The sequence below is a fragment of the Cicer arietinum genome, chromosome 7 (genome assembly GCF_000331145.2).
Source record: "Cicer arietinum cultivar CDC Frontier isolate Library 1 chromosome 7, Cicar.CDCFrontier_v2.0, whole genome shotgun sequence".
Classification (NCBI taxonomy): Eukaryota; Viridiplantae; Streptophyta; class Magnoliopsida; order Fabales; family Fabaceae; genus Cicer; species Cicer arietinum.
Genome location: NC_021166.2, coordinates 34344075 through 34364345, shown reverse-complemented (window position 1 = coordinate 34364345; position 20271 = coordinate 34344075).

The following is a 20271-nucleotide window of genomic DNA, read 5'->3' as shown; positions in this document are numbered from 1 at the left end:
TTAAAAACCTTAATTGGACTAGATTCAGCCTTGGGAGGACCAAGATGACCTAAATATTATTCCAACGACACAAATGTACTTATTGGATGCACAAGATTGTTTAAAAACCCTAATTCGACAAGAATAAGTCTAGGGAGAATAAAAATGACCAATATATTAATCCAATGACAGAAACACATCTATTGGATGCACAAAGTTGCTTAAAAATCCTAATTGGAAAAGAATAATTCTAGGGAGGACGAAAAAGACCTAAATGTTAATCCAATGACACAAACACACCTATTGGATGCACAAGATTGGTTAAAAATCCTAATTGGACAAGAATAAGCCAAAGGAGGACGAAAATGACCTAAATGTTCATCCAATGACACAAATGAACTTATTGGATGCACAAGATTGGTTAAAAACCCAAATTGGACCAGAATAAGCCTAGGGAGAATAAATATGACAAAAATTTTAATCCAATGACACAAACACATCTATTGCATGCACAAGGTTGGTTAAAAACCCTCATCGGAAAAGAATAAGCGTAAGGAGGACGAAAATGACGAAAATGTTAATCCAATGACACAAACACACCTATTGGATGCACATGATTGGTTAAAAACCATAATTGGACTAGAATAAGCCTAGGGATGACGAAAATGACCTAAATGTTAATCAAATGACACAAATGAACTTATAGGATACACAAGATTTGTAAAAAAACCCTAATTGGACTAGAATAAGCCTAGGGAAGACGAAAATGACCAAAATGTTAATACAATGTCACAAAAGAACTTATTTGATGCACATGATTGGTTAAAAACCCTAATTGGACAAGAATAAGCCTAGGGAGGACAAAAATGACGTAAATGTTAATCGAATGACAAAAACACACCTATTGGGTGCACAAGATTGGTTAAAAAACCCTAATTGAACAAGAATAAGCCTAGGGATGACCAAAATAACCTAAATGTTAATCCAATGACACAAACACAACTATTGGATGCACAAGATTGAGCAAAACCCTAATTGGACTACCATAAGCCTAAGGAGGACGAAAATGACCTAAATGTTAATCCAATGAGACAAATGAATTTTTTGGACGCACAAGGTTGGTTAAAAACTCTAATTGGACTAGAATAAGCCTTGGGAGGATGAAAATGACCTAAATGTTAATCCAATGAGACAAACAATCCTATTAGAAGCAGAAGATTGTTTAAAAACCCTAATTGTACTAGAATAAGCCTAGGTATATCGAATATGAACTAAATGTGAATCCAATGGCATAAATGAACTTATTGGATGCACAAGATTGGTAAAAAAAAATCCTAATTGACTAGAATAAGTCTAGGGAGGACGAAAATGACCTAAATATTAATCCAATGACACAAATGAACTTATTGGATGCACAAGATTGGTTAAAAACCCTAATTGGACAAGAAGAAGCCTAGGGAGGAGAAAAATGACCTAAATGTTAATTCAATGACACAAACACACACCTATTGGATGCACAAGATTGGTTAAAAACCCTAATTGGATTAGAGAAAGCCAAGGGAGGGCGGAAATGACCTAAATGTTAATCCGATGACAGAAATGAAATTATTTGATGCACAAGATTGGATCAAAACCCTAATAGGACAAGAATAAGCCTAGGCAAGATGAAAATAACCTAAATGTTAATCCAATGACACAAAGACACCGATTGGGTGCAAAAGATTTGTTAAAAACCCTAATTGGACAAGAAGAAGGCTAGGGAGGACAAAAATGACCTAAATGTTAATCCAATGACACAAATGAACTTATTTGATGCACAAGAGTGGTTAAAAACGCTAATTGGACAAGAATAACCATAGGGAGGATGAAAATGACCTAAATGTTAATTCAATGACACAAACACACCTATGGGATGCAAAAGATTGGTTAAAAACCCTAATTGGATTATAGAAACCCAAGGAAGGACGAAAATGACCTAAATGTTAATTCAATGACACAAACACACCTATTGGATGCACAAGCTTGGTTAAAAATCCTAATTGGACTAGAATACGCCTACGGAGGACGAAAACGACCTAAATATTAATCCAATGGCACAAATGAACTTATTGAATGCACAAGATTGGTTAAAAACACTAATTGGACAAGAATAAGCCTAGGGAGGACTAAAATGGCCTAAATGTTCATCCAATGACACAAACACACCTATTGGATGCACAAGCTTGGTTAAAAATCCTAATTGGACTAGAATACGCCTACGGAGGACGAAAACGACCTAAATATTAATCCAATGGCACAAATGAACTTATTCGATGCAAAAGATTGGTAAAATAAAACCCCTAATTGACTAGAATAAGCCTAGGGGGGACGAAAATGACCTAAATATTAATCCAATGACACAAATGAACTTATTGGATGCACAAGATTGGTTAAAAACCCAATTTGGACAAGAATAAGCATAGGGAGGACGAAAATGACATAAAAGTTAATACAATGACACAAACACACCTATTTGGTGCACAAGATTGGTTAAAAAACCCTAGTTGAACACGAATAAGCCTTGGGATGACGAAAATGACCTCAATGTTAATCCAATGACACAAACACACCTATTGGATGCACAAAATTGGTTAAAAAACCCTAATTGGACTAGAATAAGCCTAGGGAGGACGAAAATGACCAAAATGTTAATTCATTGACACAAACAAACCTATTGGATGCACCAGATTGGTTTAAAGCCCTAATTCGACAAGTATAAGCCTAGGGAGGACGTAAATGAAATAAATGTTAATATAATGACACAAACACACCTATTTGGTGCACAAGATTGGTTAAAAAACCCTAATTGAACAAGAATAAGCGTAGGGATGACGAAAATGAGCTAAATGTTAATCCAATAACACAAACACAATTATTGGATACACAAAATTGAACAAAACCCTATTTGGAATAGAATAAGGCTTGGGAGAACGAAAAATGACCTAAATGTTATTCCCATGAGGCAAATGAATTTTATAGACGCACAAGATTGGTTAAAAACCCTAATTGGACTAGAATAATCATAGGTATGACGAAAATGACCTAAATGTTAATCCAATGACACAAATGAAGTTATATGATGCACAAGATTGGTTAAAAACATAATTGGACAAGAATAAGCCTTGGGAGGACAATAATGACCTAAATGTTAATCCAATGACACAAACACATCTATTGGATGCAAAAGATTTGTTGAAAACCCTAATTGGATTAGAATAAGCCTAGAGAGGACGACAATGACCTAAATGTTAATCCAATGACACAAATAAATTTATTGAATGCACAAGATTGGTTCAAAACCTTAATTGGACAAGAATAAGCCTAAGGAGGATGAAAATGACCTAAATTTTTATCCAATGATACAAAAACACCTATTGGGTGCACAAGAATGGTTACAAACCCGAATTTGACATGAATAAGGCTAGGGAGGACAAAAGTGACCTAAATTAATCCAACGACGCAAATGAACTTATTGGACTAGATTAAGCCTAGGGAGGATGAAGATGAACTAAATATTATTCCAATGACACACATGAACTTAATGGATGCACAAGATTGGTTAAAAAACCTAAGTGGACTAGAATAAACATAGGGATGACGAAAATGACCTAAATGTTATTCCAAAGACACAAATGAACTTATTAGATTCACCAGATTGGTAAAAAAAATCCTAATTGAACTAGAATAAGCCTAGGGAGGATGAAAATGACCTAAATGTTAATCCAATGACACAAACACACCTATTGGGTGCACAAGATTGGTTAAAAACCTTAATTGGACTAGATTAAGCCTTGGGAGGACCAAGATGACCTAAATATTATTCCAATGTCACAAATGTACTTATTGAATGCACAAGATTGTTTAAAAACCCTAATTCGACAAGAATAAGCCTAGGGAGAATAAAAAAGACCAAAATATTAATCCAATGACACAAACACATCTATTGGATGCACAAAGTTGCTTAAAAATCATAATTGGAGAATAATATGCCCAGGGAGGACGAAAATGACCTAAATGTTAATCCAATGACACAAACACACCTATTGGATGTAGAAGGTTGGTTAAAAACCCTAATTGGATAAGAATAAGCCAAGGGAGGACGAAAATGACCTACATGTTAATCCAATGACAGAAACACACCTATTGGATGCACAAGATTGATTAAAAACCCTAATTGGACTAAAATAAACCTAGGGATGACGAAAATGACCTAAATATTAATCGAGTGACACAAATGAACTTATTGGATGCCTAAGATCGGTTCAAAACCCTAATTGGACAAGAATAAGCCTAGAGAGGACGAAAATGACCTAAATGTTAATACAATGATACAGACACACCTATTGGATTCACAAGATTGGCTAAAAACCCTAATTGGACTAGAATAAGCCTAGGGAGGACGAAAGTGACCTTATTGTTAATCCAATGACACAAATGAACTTGTAGGATGCACAAGATTGGTTTCAAACCCTAATTAGACAAGAACAAGCCTAGGGAGGACGAAAAATGACCTAAATGTTAATCCAATGACACAAACACACCTATTGGATGCACAGGCTTGGTTAAAAACCCTTATTGGACTAGAATAATCCTAAGGAGGACGAATGTGACCTACATGTTAATCCAATGACACAAACACACTTATTGGATACACAAGATTGGTTAAACACCCTAATTGTGTTGGACTTTAGTCCTCTTAATCCTAGTTTTGACATAATTAACAAACATACAATGTTCATACATCATATGATAAATCTAACATTTTAATTGAGCAAGATTTCAGGAACAACAATCCAATCCTACACACTTGAAACAAATTGCTTGGAACACAAGAAATCTAAAAAAGTTGAATTTTGACTGAGTAAATCGATTGGGAAATCGATTTCATAACAAGGGTGTAAGGAAACATAACTGTTTGTGATTGTATAATCGATTGGGCAATCGACTGACACAATTAGAAATGAAAACTGCACAAGTCAGTGGCACCCTGTTTTACAAGCTAATCGATTGACAAATCGATTGTACAGTTCACAAAGTAAACCTGATTGAAACAAATCGATTGGGAAATCAATTGTACAAGTCACAGTAACACTCCAGTTTTGAGGGTAATCGATTGGCAAATAGATTGCTTAAGTACTATTTGCAAAATAACTTCACCTGTGACAAACACAATCGATTGGACAATCTATTGTGTGAATTTCAATCATGTTAAGTTTGGTTGCAATCGATTGGGAAATCGATTGAACGAAACATCTGGTAAGAACTTTTCAGGCAAATACACACAAATCGATTGACACGTCGATTAACATGAAAATAGCTGAGTCACTGTCTTGAACACAATCGATTGGCAAATCGATGGAAAGAACTTTTTGAAATCACAATGAACTTTGAGCTTGTGGCCAAATCGATTCTGAGTATTTGTTAATCGATTATGAAACTTAATGCTTTGATAAAAAATCTCAATACATTTTTGTTAACAATCTGATACTGCTTTTTCAGATCAAGACCAAAAGATTATCCATAATCATTGAGAGAGCTGAAAAAGTATTCTTGAGAGAAAAGACAATGTTCTCATGAACAATCCTTGAATATCCAGATTCGTGAGAAGTCACATTGATCAAGATTGAAGACTTCTTTTTGTTCTTCTTTTATTCAGTTTGTAATAATACTTTGAAAAGAAACGAAAGCGAGAAAGCCAGCTTGAAACTGGTGGCTACCTTCTTGGGTGAGAGAGCTCAACAAGAAGGAGTCGTACTTTGATTCTGTGTTAGACTGCTGAGTGTCTACAAGGATCAGAGGGTGATCAATAGGAAAGAGATCATTAGAGATAGATAGGTTTCGGGGATGAAACTGGACAATCTGTAATTGATTCTTTCTATTGGAGAAGAAAATCTGAAATCCGATTGGATTGTCAGGACTGGATGTAGGTTGTCTCGTTGACAACTGAACCAGGATAAATTCTTGGTGCAATCTTCTCTAACCCTTAACTCCTTTAATTTTCTATCTTGCAATATTTGTATGTGTGATTAATATTAGATGCATGTTAAACATATTCTGTGTTAGGTAATATTGTTTAAACTGGAAATTTGACTCGCATGCATCTTGGTTAATCTCTTATCAATCTACTTGTAATTGCTAATCTTGTATGCCGCAATTTAATTCCGCTGTGTGTATGAAATTGACTTAATTTCTTAAAGAACTGATACATTCCGATTATTTCGAGGTCATAATAATCAACAAATTGGACTAGTATAAGCCTAGGGATGAGGAAAATGACCTAAATGTTAATCCAATGACGCAAATGAACTTATTTGATGCACAAGATTGGTTAAAATTCCTAAATGGACAAGAATAAGCCCAGGGAGGACAATAATGACCTAAATGTTAATACAATGTCACAAACCCACCTATTGGGTGCACAAGATAGGTAAGAAACCCTAATTCGACAAGAATAAGCCTAGGAAGGACGAAAAAGACCTAAATGTTAATCCAATTACTCAAACACGCCTATTGCATGCACAAGATTGGTTAAAATCCTAATCATACTAGAATCAGCCTAGGAAGGACGAAAATGGCCTAAATGTTAATCCAATGACACAAATAAACTTATTAGATGCACAAGATTAGTTAAAAACTCTAATTGGACTAGAATAAACCTAAGGAGGATTAAAATGAACTAAATGTTAATCCAATGACATAAATGAATTTATTGGATGCACAAGATTGGTTAAAAACCCTAATTGGACAAGAATCAGCCTAGAGAGGATGTAAATGACCTAAATGTTAATCCAATGACACATATACACCTATTGGATGCACAAGATTTGATAAAACCCTAATTGGACTAGAATCAGCTTAGGGAGGACGAAAATGACCTAAATGTTAATCCAATGACACAAATGAATTTATTGAATGCCCAAGATTGGTTCAAAAAACGTTAAAAACCCAAATTGGACTCGAATAATCCTAGGGATGACGAAAATGGCCTAAATGTTAATCCAAATACACAAATGAAATTATTAGATACACAAGATTGAAAAAAAAACACTATAATTGGACTAGAATAAGCCTAGGGATGAAGAAATTGACCTAAATGTTAATCCAATGACACAAATGAACTTATTGGGTACACAAGATTGGTAAAAAAAACCTATTTCTAATTGAATAAGCCTATGGAGGACGAAAATGACATAAATCTTAATCTAATGACACAAATGAACTTATTTGATGCACAAAATTTGTTATAAGCCCAGGCAAGACAGATTAGAAACCCTAATTGGACAAGAATAAGCTTAGGGAGGACGAAAATAACCTAAATGTTAATCCAATGAGTCAAACACACCTATTGGATGCAAAAGATTGATTAATACCCTAATTGGACTAAAAATATCCTAGGGATGACGAAAATGACCTAAATGTTAATCCAGTGACACAGAGAACTTATTGGATACACAAGATTGGTAAAAAAAAAAAAACCTAATTGGACTAGAATAAGCATAGGGAGGACGAAAATGACCTAAATGTTAATCCAATGACACAAACACACCTATTGGATGCACAAGATTGGTTAAAAACTCTAATTGGACTAGAATATGCCTAGGGAGGACGAAGATGACCTAAATATTAATTCAATGACACAAATGAACTTATTGGATGCACAAGATTGGTTAAAAACCTTAATTGGACTAGAATAAGCATAGGGAGGACGAAAATGACCTAAATGTTAATCCAATGACACAAATGAACTTATTGGATGCACAAGATTGGTTAAAAACCTTAATTGGACTAGAATAAGCGTAGGGAGAATGAAAATGACTTAAATATTAATCCAATTACACAAACACACCTATTGGATGCAGAAGGTTGGTTAAAAATCCTAGTTGGAAAAGAATTAGCCTAGGGAGGACGAAAATGACCTAAATGTTAATCCAATGACACAACCACACCTATTGGATGCAAAAGATTGGATAAAAACCCTAATTGGATTTGAATAAGTCTAGGTAGGACGAAAATGACCTAAATATTAATCAAATGACACAAATGAATTTATTGAATGCACAAGATTGGTTCAAAACCTTTATCGGACAAGAATCAGCCTAGGGAGGAAACAAATGACCTAAATGTTAATCCAATGACACAAATGAACTTATTTAAAGCACAAGATTGGTTAAAAACCATAATTGGACAAGAATAAGCATAGGGAGGACAATAATGAGCTATATGTTAATCCAATGTCTCAAACACGCCTATTGGGGCACAAGATTGGTTAAAAAACCTAATTGGACTAGGATAAACCTAGGGAGGACGAAAATAACCTAAATGTTAATCCAATGACACAAATGAATTTATTGGATGCACAAGATTGGTTCAAACCCTAATTCGACAAGAATAAGCCTAGGAAGGATGAAAATGACCTAAACGTTAATCCAATGACACAAACGAACTTATTGGTTGCACAAGATTGGTTAAAAATCCTAATTGGACAAGAATAAGCCTAGGGAGAATGAAAATGGCATAAATATTAATCAAATGACACAAACACATCTGTTGGATGCACATGGTTTGTTAAATACCCTAATTGGAAAAGAATAAGCCTAGGGAGGACAATAATGACCTAAATGTTAATCCAATGATACAAATGAACTTTTTGGATGCATAAGATTGGTTAAAATCCATAATTGGACAAGAATAAGCCCGAGGAGGACAATAATGACCTAAATGTTAATTCGATGACACAAACACACCTATTGGATCCACAAGATTGGTTAAAAACCCTAATTGGACCAGAATATTAATCCAATGACATAAACACACCTATTGGATGCACAAGATTGGTTAAAACCCTATTTGGACTAGAATAATCCTACAAATAAGCAAATAAGCTAAATGTTAAATCAATGTCACAAATGAACTGAAGGGATACACAAGATTGGTAAAAAAAAACTCTAATTAGACTACAATAAGCCTATGGAGGATAAAATTACATAAATGTTAATTCAATAACACAAATGAATTTGTTTGATGCACAAGACTGGTTAAAATCCCTAATTCGAAAGAATAAGCATAGGGACGACAATAATGACCTAACTGTTAATCCAATGTCACAAACAAGCCTATTGGGTGCACAAGATAGGTTAGAAACCCTAATTGGACTAGAATAAGCCTAGGGAGGATGAAAATTATCTAAATGTTAATCTAATGAGACAAACACACCTATTGGATGCACCAGATTGGTTAAAAATCCTAATTGGACAAGAATAAGGCTAGGGAGGACAAAAATGACCTAAATGTTAATCCAATGACACAAACATAACTATTGGACGCACAAGATTGGTTAAAAACCTTAATTGGACTAGAATACTCCTAAGGATGAGAAAATGACCTAAATGTTAAATCAATGACGCAAATGAATTTATTTGATGCGCAAGATTGGTTCAAAACCGTAATTGAACAACAATAAGCTTAGGGAGGATGAAAATGACCTAAATGTTAAACCAATGACACAAACACACCTATCGGGTGGACAAGTTTGGTTAAAAACCGTAATTGGACTAGAATAATTCTAGTGATGACGAAAATAACCTAAATGTTAATCCAATGATACAAATGAACTTATTGGATACACAAGATTGGTAAAAAACCCCGAATTGAACTAGAATAAGCCTATGGAGGACGAAAATGACCAAAATATTAATCCAATGACACAAACACACCTATTGGATGCACAAGATTGGTTAAAAACCCTAATTGGAGAAGAATAAGCCTAGGGAGGACAATAATGACCTAACTGTTAATCCAATGTCACAAACACGCCTGTGGTGTGCACAAGATAGGATAGAAACCCTAATTGGACAAGAATAAGCCTAGGGAGGAAAAAAATGACCTAAATGTTAATCCAAAGACTCAAACACACTTGTTAGATGCATAAGATTGGTTAAAACCCTAATTGGACTAGAATAAGCCTAGGGAGGACGAAAATGATCTAAATGTTAATCCAATGACACAAATAAATTTATTGGATGCACAAGATTGGTTCAAAACCCTAATTGGACAAGAATAAGCCTAGGGAGGATGAAAATTACCTAAATGTTAATCTAATGACACAAACACACCTATTGGATGCACAAGATTGGTTAAAAAGCCTAATTAGACAAGAATAAGCCTAGGGAGGATGAAAATTACCTAAATGTTAATCTAATGACACAAACACACCTATTGGATGCACAAGATTGGTTAAAACCCTTAATTGGACAAGAATAAGTCTAGGGAGGACGAAAATGACCTAAATGTTCATCCAATGACACAAATGAACTTATTGGATGCACAAGATTGGTTCAAAACCCTAATTGGACAAGAATAAGCCTAGGGAGGATGAAAATTACCTAAATGTTAATCTAATGACACAAACACACCTATTGGGTGCACAAGATTGGTTAAAACCCTTAATTGGATAGTAATAAGGCTAGGGAGGACAAAAATGACCTAAATGTTAATCCAATGACACAAACACACGTATTGGATGCACAAGATTGGTTAAAAACCCTAATTGGAGAAGAATAAGCCTAGGGAGGACGAAAATGATCTAAATGTTAATCCAATGACACAAACACACGTATTGGATGCACAAGATTGGTTAAAATCCCTCATTGGACTAGAATAATCCTAGGGATGAGAAAATGACCTAAATGTTAAATCAATGACACAAGGAGTTTATTTGATGCACAATGTTGGAAATTATGGCCTCTATTTGTTAAAAGATATATGATAAATGTCTTTACTAATTTTACAAGATTACTAATCAGATTAACAATGATTAGTTACAGAATTTATTCAGGAACAAAGATTCAAAATTGCTTGGATTATCAATATAAGAGTACAGATACAATTCTTATTCAAAAGATTAATCAAGACAGAAATTCACCAATACAAACATTCAAGAATAAGCATTCAAGCAATATCGAAATAAAGAGAAAGGATAAGAAAATCATGCACCAAGATTTATACTTGTTTGGCTATCTGTTTGATAGCCTACATCCATTCCTGAAATCTAAACCAGATTTCAGCATTTCCAATAGAATCGACTTGAGTACGTTTTACAGATTGTCCAGCTCACACATGGCCTATCTATCCAACTCACTCGCTTCTATTACAATGCCACCTTATCCCTAGAGTTACTCGCCAAACCCTCACGAGATCAAGATGAGACTTCTTCGGATTCATAAGATTGGCTAAAAACCCTAATTGGACAAGAATAAGCCTAGGGAGGACGAAGTTGACCAAAATATTAATCCAATGACACAAATGAACTAATTTGATGCACAAGATCGGTTAAAAACCCTAATTGGACAAGAATAAGCAAACGGAGCACAAAGATAACCTAAATGTTAATCCAATGACACAAACACACATATTGGATTCACAAGATTGGTTAAAAACCCCTAATTGGACTAGAATAAGCCTAGGGAGGACCAAAATGACCAAAATGTTAATCCAATGACACAAATGAATTATTGGATGCACAAGATTGGTTTAAAACCCTAATTGGACTAGAATAAACCTAAGGAGGACGAAGATGACCTAAATATTAATCTAATGACACAAATTAACTTATTGGATGCACAAAATTGGTTAATAACCTTAACTGGACAAGAATAAGCCTGTGGAGGATGAAAATGACCTAAATATTAATCCAATGACACAAATGAACTTATTGGATGAACAAGATTGGTTAAAAAACCTAATTGGACAAGAATAAGCCTAGGAAGGATGTAAATGACCTAAATGTTAATGCGATAACACCAATGAACTTATTGGATGCATAAAATTGGTTAAAAGCCCTAATTGGACTAGAATAAGCCTAGGGAGGACGAAGATGACCTAAATATTAATCCAATGACACAAATGAACTTATTGGATGCAAAGGATTGGTTAAAAACCCTAATTCGACAAGAATAAGCCTAGGGAGGATGAAAATGACCTAAATGTTAATCCAATGACACAAATACACCTATTGGATGCACAAGATTGGTTAAAAACCCTAATTGGAAAAGAATAAGCCTAGGGAGTATGAAAATGATCTAAATGTTAATCTAATGACACAAACACACCTATTGGGTGCACAAGATTGGTTAAAAACCCTAATTGGACAAGAATAAGGCTAGGGAAGACTAAAATGACCTAAATATTAATCCAATGACATAAACACACCTATTGGGTGCACAAGATTGGTTAAAATCACTAATTGGACTAGAATATTGCTACAGATGAGAAAATGACCTAAATTTTAAATCAATGACACAAATGAACTTAATGGATGCACAAGATTGGTTAAAAACCCTAATTGGACTAGAATTAGCCTAGGGATGACGAGGATGACCTAAATATTATTCCAATGACACAAATTAACTTATTGGATGCACAAGATTGATTAAAAACCTTAATTGGACAAGAATAAGCCTATGGAGGATGAAAATGACCTAAATATTAATCCAATGACACAAATGAACTTATTGGATGCAAAGGATTGGTTAAAAACCCTAATTCGACAAGAATAAGCCTAGGGAGGATGAAAATGACCTAAATGTTAATCCAATGACACAAATGAACTTATTGGATGCAAAGGATTGGTTAAAAACCCTAATTCGACAAGAATAAGCCTAGGGAGGATGAAAATGACCTAAATGTTAATCCAATGACACAAATGAACTTATTGGATGCACAAGATTGATTAAAAACCTTAATTGGACAAGAATAAGCCTATGGAGGATGAAAATGACCTAAATATTAATCCAATGACAAAAACACACCGATTGGATGCAAAAGATTGGTTAAAAACCGAAATTGGAAAAGAATAAGCCTAGGGACGACGATAATAACCTATATATTAATCCAATGACACAAACACACATATTGGATTCATAAGATTGGCTAAAAACCCTAATTGGACAAGAATAAGCCTAGGGAGGACGAAGTTGACCAAAATATTAATCCAATGACACAAATGAACTAATTGGATGCACAAGATCGGTTAAAAACCCTTATTGGACAAGAATAAGCAAACGGAGCACAAAGATAACCTAAATGTTAATCCCATGACACAACCACACATATTGGATTCACAAGATTTGTTAAAAACCGCTAATTGGACTAGAATAACCCTCGGGAGGACGAATATGACCAAAATTTTATTCCAATGACACAAATGAACTTATTGGATGAACAAGATTGGTTAAAAACCCTAATTAGACTCGAATAAGCCTATGTAGGACGAAAATGACATAAATGTTAATCCAATGACACAAATGAATTTATTTGATGCACAAGATTGGTTTAAAACCCTAATTGGACTAGAATAAACCTAAGGAGGACGAAGATGACCTAAATATTAATCTAATGACACAAATTAACTTATTGGATGCACAAAATTGGTTAATAACCTTAACTGGACAAGAATAAGCCTGTGGAGGATGAAAATGACCTAAATATTAATCTAATGACACAAATGAATTTATTGGATGAACAAGATTGGTTAAAAAACCTAATTGGACAAGAATAAGCCTAGGAAGGATGTAAATGACCTAAATGTTAATGCGATGACACCAATGAACTTATTGGATGCACAAAATTGGTTAAAATCCCTAATTGGACTAGAATAAGCCTAGGGAGGACGAAGATGACCTAAATATTAATCCAATGACACAAATGAACTTATTGGATGCAAAGGATTGGTTAAAAACCCTAATTCGACAAGAATAAGCCTAGGGAGGATGAAAATGACCTAAATGTTAATCCAATGACACAAACACACCTATCGGATGCAAATGATTGGTTAAAAACCCTAATTGGATTACAATATTCCCAAGGAGGACGAAAATGACCTAAATGTTAATTCAATGACACAAACAGACCTATTAGATGCACAAGATTTATTAAAAACCCAATTGGACTAGAATAAGCCTAATGAGGACGAAGATGAGCAAAATATTAATCCAATGACACAAATGAACTTATTGGATGCAAAGGATTGGTTAAAAACCCTTATTCGACAAGAATAAGCCTAGAGAGGATGAAAATGACCTAAATGTTAATCGAATGACTCAAATGAACTTATTGGATGCGCAAGATTGGTTAAAAACCCTAATTGGACTAGAATAAGCTTAGGGAGGACGAGGATGACCTAAATATTAATCCAATCACACAAATTAACTTATTGGATGCACAAGATTGATTAAAAACCTTAATTGGACAAGAATAAACCTATGGAGGATGAAAATGACCTAAATATTAATCCAATGACAAAAACACACCGATTGGATGCAAAAGATTGGTTAAAAACTGAAATTGGAAAAGAATAAGCCTAGGGAGGACAAAGTTGACCAAAATATTAATCCAATGTCACAAATGAACTAATTGGATGCAGAAGATCAGTTAAAAACCCTAATTGGACAAGAATGAGCAAACGGAGCACGAAGATAACCTAAATGTTAATCCCATGACACAAACACACATATTGGATTCACAAGATTGGTTAAAACCACTAATTGGACTAGAATAACCCTCGGGAGGACGAAGATGACCAAAATGTTAATCCAATGACACAAATGAACTTATTGGATGAACAAGATTGGTTAAAAATCCTAATTGGACTAAATAAGCCTAGGTAGGACGAAAATGACCAAAATTTTAATCCAATGACACAAACGAACTTATTGGATGCACAAGATTGGTAAAAACCCTAATTGTACTAAAATAAGCCTAATGAGGACGAAGATGACATAAATATTAATCCAATGACACAAATAGACTTATTGGATGCACAAGATTGGTTAAAAACCTTAATTGGACAAGATTAAGCTTGTGGAGGATGAAAATGACATAAATGTTAATCCAATGACACAAACACACCTATTGGATGCAAAAGATTGGTTAAAAACCCTAATTGGACAAGAATAAGCCTAGGGAGGACGAAGTTGACCAAAATATTAATCCAATGACACAAACACACCTATTGGATGCAAAAGATTGGTTAAAAACCGAAATTGGAAAAGCATAAGCCTAGGGACGACGATAATAACCTATATATTAATCCAATGACACAAACACACATATTGGATTCATAAGATTGGCTAAAAACCCTAATTGGACAATAATAAGCCTAGGGGGGACGAAGTTGACCAAAATATTAATCCAATGACACAAATGAACTAATTGGATGCACAAGATCGGTTAAAAACCCTAATTGGACAAGAATAAGCAAACGGAGCACAAAGATAACCTAAATGTTAATCCAATGAGACAAACACACATATTGGATTCATAAGATTGGTTAAAAACCGCTAATTGGACTAGAATAACCTTCGGGAGGACGAATATGACCAAAATGTTAATCCAATGACACAAATGAACTTATTGGATGAACAAGATTGGTTAAAAACCCTAATTAGACTCGAATAAGCCTATGTAGGACGAAAATGACATAAATGTTAATCCAATGACACAAATGAATTTATTTGATGCACAAGATTGTTTTAAAACCCTAATTGGACTAGAATAAACCTAAGGAGGACGAAGATGACCTAAATATTAATCTAATGACACAAATTAACTTATTGGATGCACAAAATTGGTTAATAACCTTAACTGGACAAGAATAAGCCTGTGGAGGATGAAAATGACCTAAATATTAATCCAATGACACAAATGAATTTATTGGATGAACAAGTTTGGTTAAAAAACCTAATTGGATTATAATATTCCCAAGGAGGACGAAAATGACCTAAATGTTAATTCAATGACACAAACAGACCTATTGGATGCACAAGATTTATTAAAAACCCTAATTGGACTAGAATAAGCCTAAGGAGGACGAAGATGAGCAAAATATTAATCCAATGACACAAATGAACTTATTGGATGCAAAGGATTGGTTAAAAACCCTTATTCGACAAGAATAAGCATAGAGAGGATGAAAATGACCTAAATGTTAATCCAATAACTCAAATGAACTTATTGGATGCGGAAGATTGGTCAAAAACCCTAATTGGACTAGAATAAGCTTAGGGAGGACGAGGATGACCTAAATATTAATCCAATTACAAAATTAACTTATTGGATGCACAAGATTGATTAAAAACCTTAATTGGACAAGAATAAGCCTATGGAGGATGAAAATGACCTAAATGTTAATCCAATAACTCAAATGAACTTATTGGATGCACAAGATTGATTAAAAACCTTAATTGGACAAGAATAAGCCTATGGAGGATGAAAATGACCTAAACATTAATCCAATGACAAAAACACACCGATTGGATGCAAATGATTGGTTAAAAACTGAAATTGGAAAAGAATAAGCCTAGGGAGGACGAAGTTGACCAATATATTAATCAAATGTCACAAATGAACTAATTGGATGCAGAAGATCAGTTAAAAACCCTAATTGGACAAGAATGAGCAAACGGAGCACGAAGATAACCTAAATGTTAATCCCATGACACAAACACAGATATTGGATTCACAAGATTGGTTAAAACGACTAATTGGACTAGAATAAGCCTAAGGAGGACGAAGATGACCTAAATATTAATCCAATGACTCAAATGAACTTATTGGATGCGCAAGATTGGTTAAAAACCCTAATTGGACTAGAATAAGCCTAAAGAGGACGAAGATGACGAAAATATTAATCCAATGACACAAATTAACTTATTGGATGCACAAGATTGGTTAAAAACCCTAATTCGAAAAGAATAAGCCTAGGGAGGATGAAAATGACCTAAATGTTAATCCAATGACACAAATGAACTTATTGGATGCACAAAATTTGTTAAAAACCCTAATTGGACTAGAATAAGCCTAAGGAGGACAAAGATGACCTAAATATTAATCCAATGACACAAATGAACTTATTCGATGCACAAGATTGTTTAAAATCCTTAATTGGACAGGAATAAGACTAACGAGGACGTAGATGACCTAAATATCAATCCAACGACACAAATGAACTTACTGGATGCACAAGATTGATTAAAAACCTCAATTGGACAAGATTAAGCCTATGGAGGATGAAAATGACCTAAATGTTAATCCAATGACACAAAAGCACCTATTGGATTCAAAGGATTGGTTAAAAACCCTAATTGAAAAAGAATAAGCCTAGGGAGGACGAAAATAACCAAAATGTTAATCCAAGGACACAAATACACATATTGGATTCACAACATTGGTTAAAAACTCTAATTGGACTAGAATAATCCTAGAGAGGACGAAGATGACCAAAATTTTAATCAAATGACACATATGAAGTTATTGGATGCTCAAGATTGGTTAAAACCCTAATTAAACAAGCCTAAGCTTTGGGAGGACGAAAATGACCTAAATGTTAATCGAATGACACAAATACACCTATTGGATGCACAAGATCTATAAAAAACCCTAATTGGAAAAGAATAAGCCTATGGAGGATGAAAATGACCTAAATCATAATCCAATGACACAAACACACCTATTGGATGCACAAGATTGGTTAAAAACCCTAATTGGAGTACAATAAGCATACGGAGCACGAATATGACCAAAATAATAATCCAAAGACACAAAAGAACTTATTGGATGAACAACATTTGGATAAAAATCCTTATTGGACAAGAATAAGCCTAGGGAGGAAGTAAATAACCTAAATGTTAATGCGATGACACAAATGAACTTATTGGATGCCCAAAATTGGTTAAAATCCCTAATTGGACTAGAATAAGCCTAGGGAGGACGAAGATAACCTAAATATAAATTCAATGACACAAATGAACTTATTGGATGCACAAGACTGGATAAAAACCTTAATCGGACAAGAATAAGCCTATGGAGGATGAAAATGACCTAAATGTTAATCCAATGACGCAAACACACCTATTGGATGCGAATTCCCAAGGAGGACAAAAATTACCTAAATGCTAATTCAATGACACAAACACACCTATTGGATGCACAAGATTTATTAAAAACCCTAATTGGACTACAATAAGCCTAAGGAGGACGAAGATGACCAAAATTTTAATCCAATGACACAAATGAACTTATTGGATGCAAAGGATTGGTTAAAAACCCTAATTCGACAAGAATAAGCCAAGGGAAGATGAAAATGACCTAAATGTTAATCCAATGACTCAAATGAACTTATTGGATGCGCAAGATTGGTTAAAAACCCTAATTGGACTAGAATAAGCCTAGGGAGGACGGGGATGACCTAAATATTAATCCAATGACACAAATTAACTTATTGGATGCACAAGATTGATTAAAAACCTTAAGTGGACAAGAATAATCCTATGGAGGATGAAAATGACCTAAATATTAATCCAATGACAAAAACACACCGACTGGATACAAAAGATTGGTTAAAAACTGAAATTGGAAAAGAATAAGCCTAGGGACGACGAAAATAACCTATATGTTAATCCAATGATACAAACACACATATTGAATTCATAAGATTGGCTAAAAACCCTAATTGGACAAGAATAAGCCTAGGGAGGAAGAAGTTGACCAAAATATTAATCCAATGTCACAAATGAACTAATTGGATGCACAAGATCAGTTAAAAACCCTAATTGGACTAGAATAAGCCTAGGGAGGACAAAGATGACCTAAATATTAATCCAATGACACAAATGAACTTATTCGATGCACAAGATTGTTTAAAATCCTTAATTGGATAGGAATAAGCATAACGTGGACGTAGATGACCTAAATATTAATCCAACGACACAAATGAACTTACTGGATGCACAAGATTGATTAAAAACCTCAATTGGACAAGATTAAGCCTATGGAGGATGAAAATGACCTAAATGTTAATCCAATGACACAAAAGCACCTATTGGATTTAAATGATTGGTTAAAAACCCTAATTGGAAAAGAATACGCCTAGGGAGGACGAAAATAACCAAAATGTTAATCCAAGGACACAAATACACATATTGGATTCACAAGATTGGTTAAAAACTCTAATTGGACTAGAATAAGCCTAGGGAGGACGAAGATGACCAAAATATTAATCAAATGACACATATGAACTTATTGGATGCACAAGATTGGTTAAAAACCCTAATTAAACAAGCATAAGCCTAGGGAGGACGAAAATGACCTAAATGTTAATCGAATGACACAAATACACCTATTGGATGCACAAGATCTATAAAAAACCCTAATTGGAATAACCCTAGGGAGGACGAAGATGACCCTTGGTTAAAAACCCTATTTGGACTAGAATAACCCTAGGGAGGACGAAGATGACCAAAATATTAATCCAATGACACAAACGAACTAATTGGATGCACAAGTTCGGTTAAAAACCTAATTCGACAAGAATGACCCTAGGGAGGATGCAAATGACCTAAATGTTAATCCAATGACACAAATGAACTTATTGGATGCACAAAATTTGTTAAAAGCCCTAATTGGACTAGAATAAGCCTAGGGAGGACGAAGATAACCTAAATATTAATCCAATGACACAAATGAACTTATTTGATGCACAAGATTGATTAAAATCCTTAATTGGACAAGAATAAGCATAGCGAGGATGTAGATGACCTAAATATTAATCCAATGACACAAATGAAATTAATTGGACAAGAATAAGCCTCTGAAGGATGAAAATGACCTAAATTTTAATCCAATGACACAAACACACCTATTGGATGCTCAAGATTTATTAAAAACCTTAATATTAATAAGATTGGTTAAAAATCCTAATTGGACTAGAATAAGCCTAGGGAGGACGAAGATGACCAAAATATTAATCCAATGACACAAATGAACTTATTGGATGCACAAGATTGGTTAAAAACCCTAATTGGACAAGAATAAGCATAGGGAGGATGTAAATGACCTAAATGTTAATGCAATGACACAAATATACTTATTGGATGCACAAAATTGGTTAAAAACCCTAATTGGACTAGAATAAGCCTAGGGAGGACGAAGAAGACCTAAATATTAATCCAATGACACTAATGAACTTATTAGATGCACAAGATTGGTTAAAATCCCTAATTGTACTAGAATAAACCTAAGGTGGATGAAAATAATCTAAATGTTAATCCAATGACACAAATGAACTTATTGGATGCACAAGATTCGTTAAAAACCCTAATTGGACAAGAATAAGCATGTGGAGGATGAAAATGACCTAAATGTTAATCCAATGACACAAACACACCTATTGGATGCACAAGATTGGTTAAAAACCCTAAT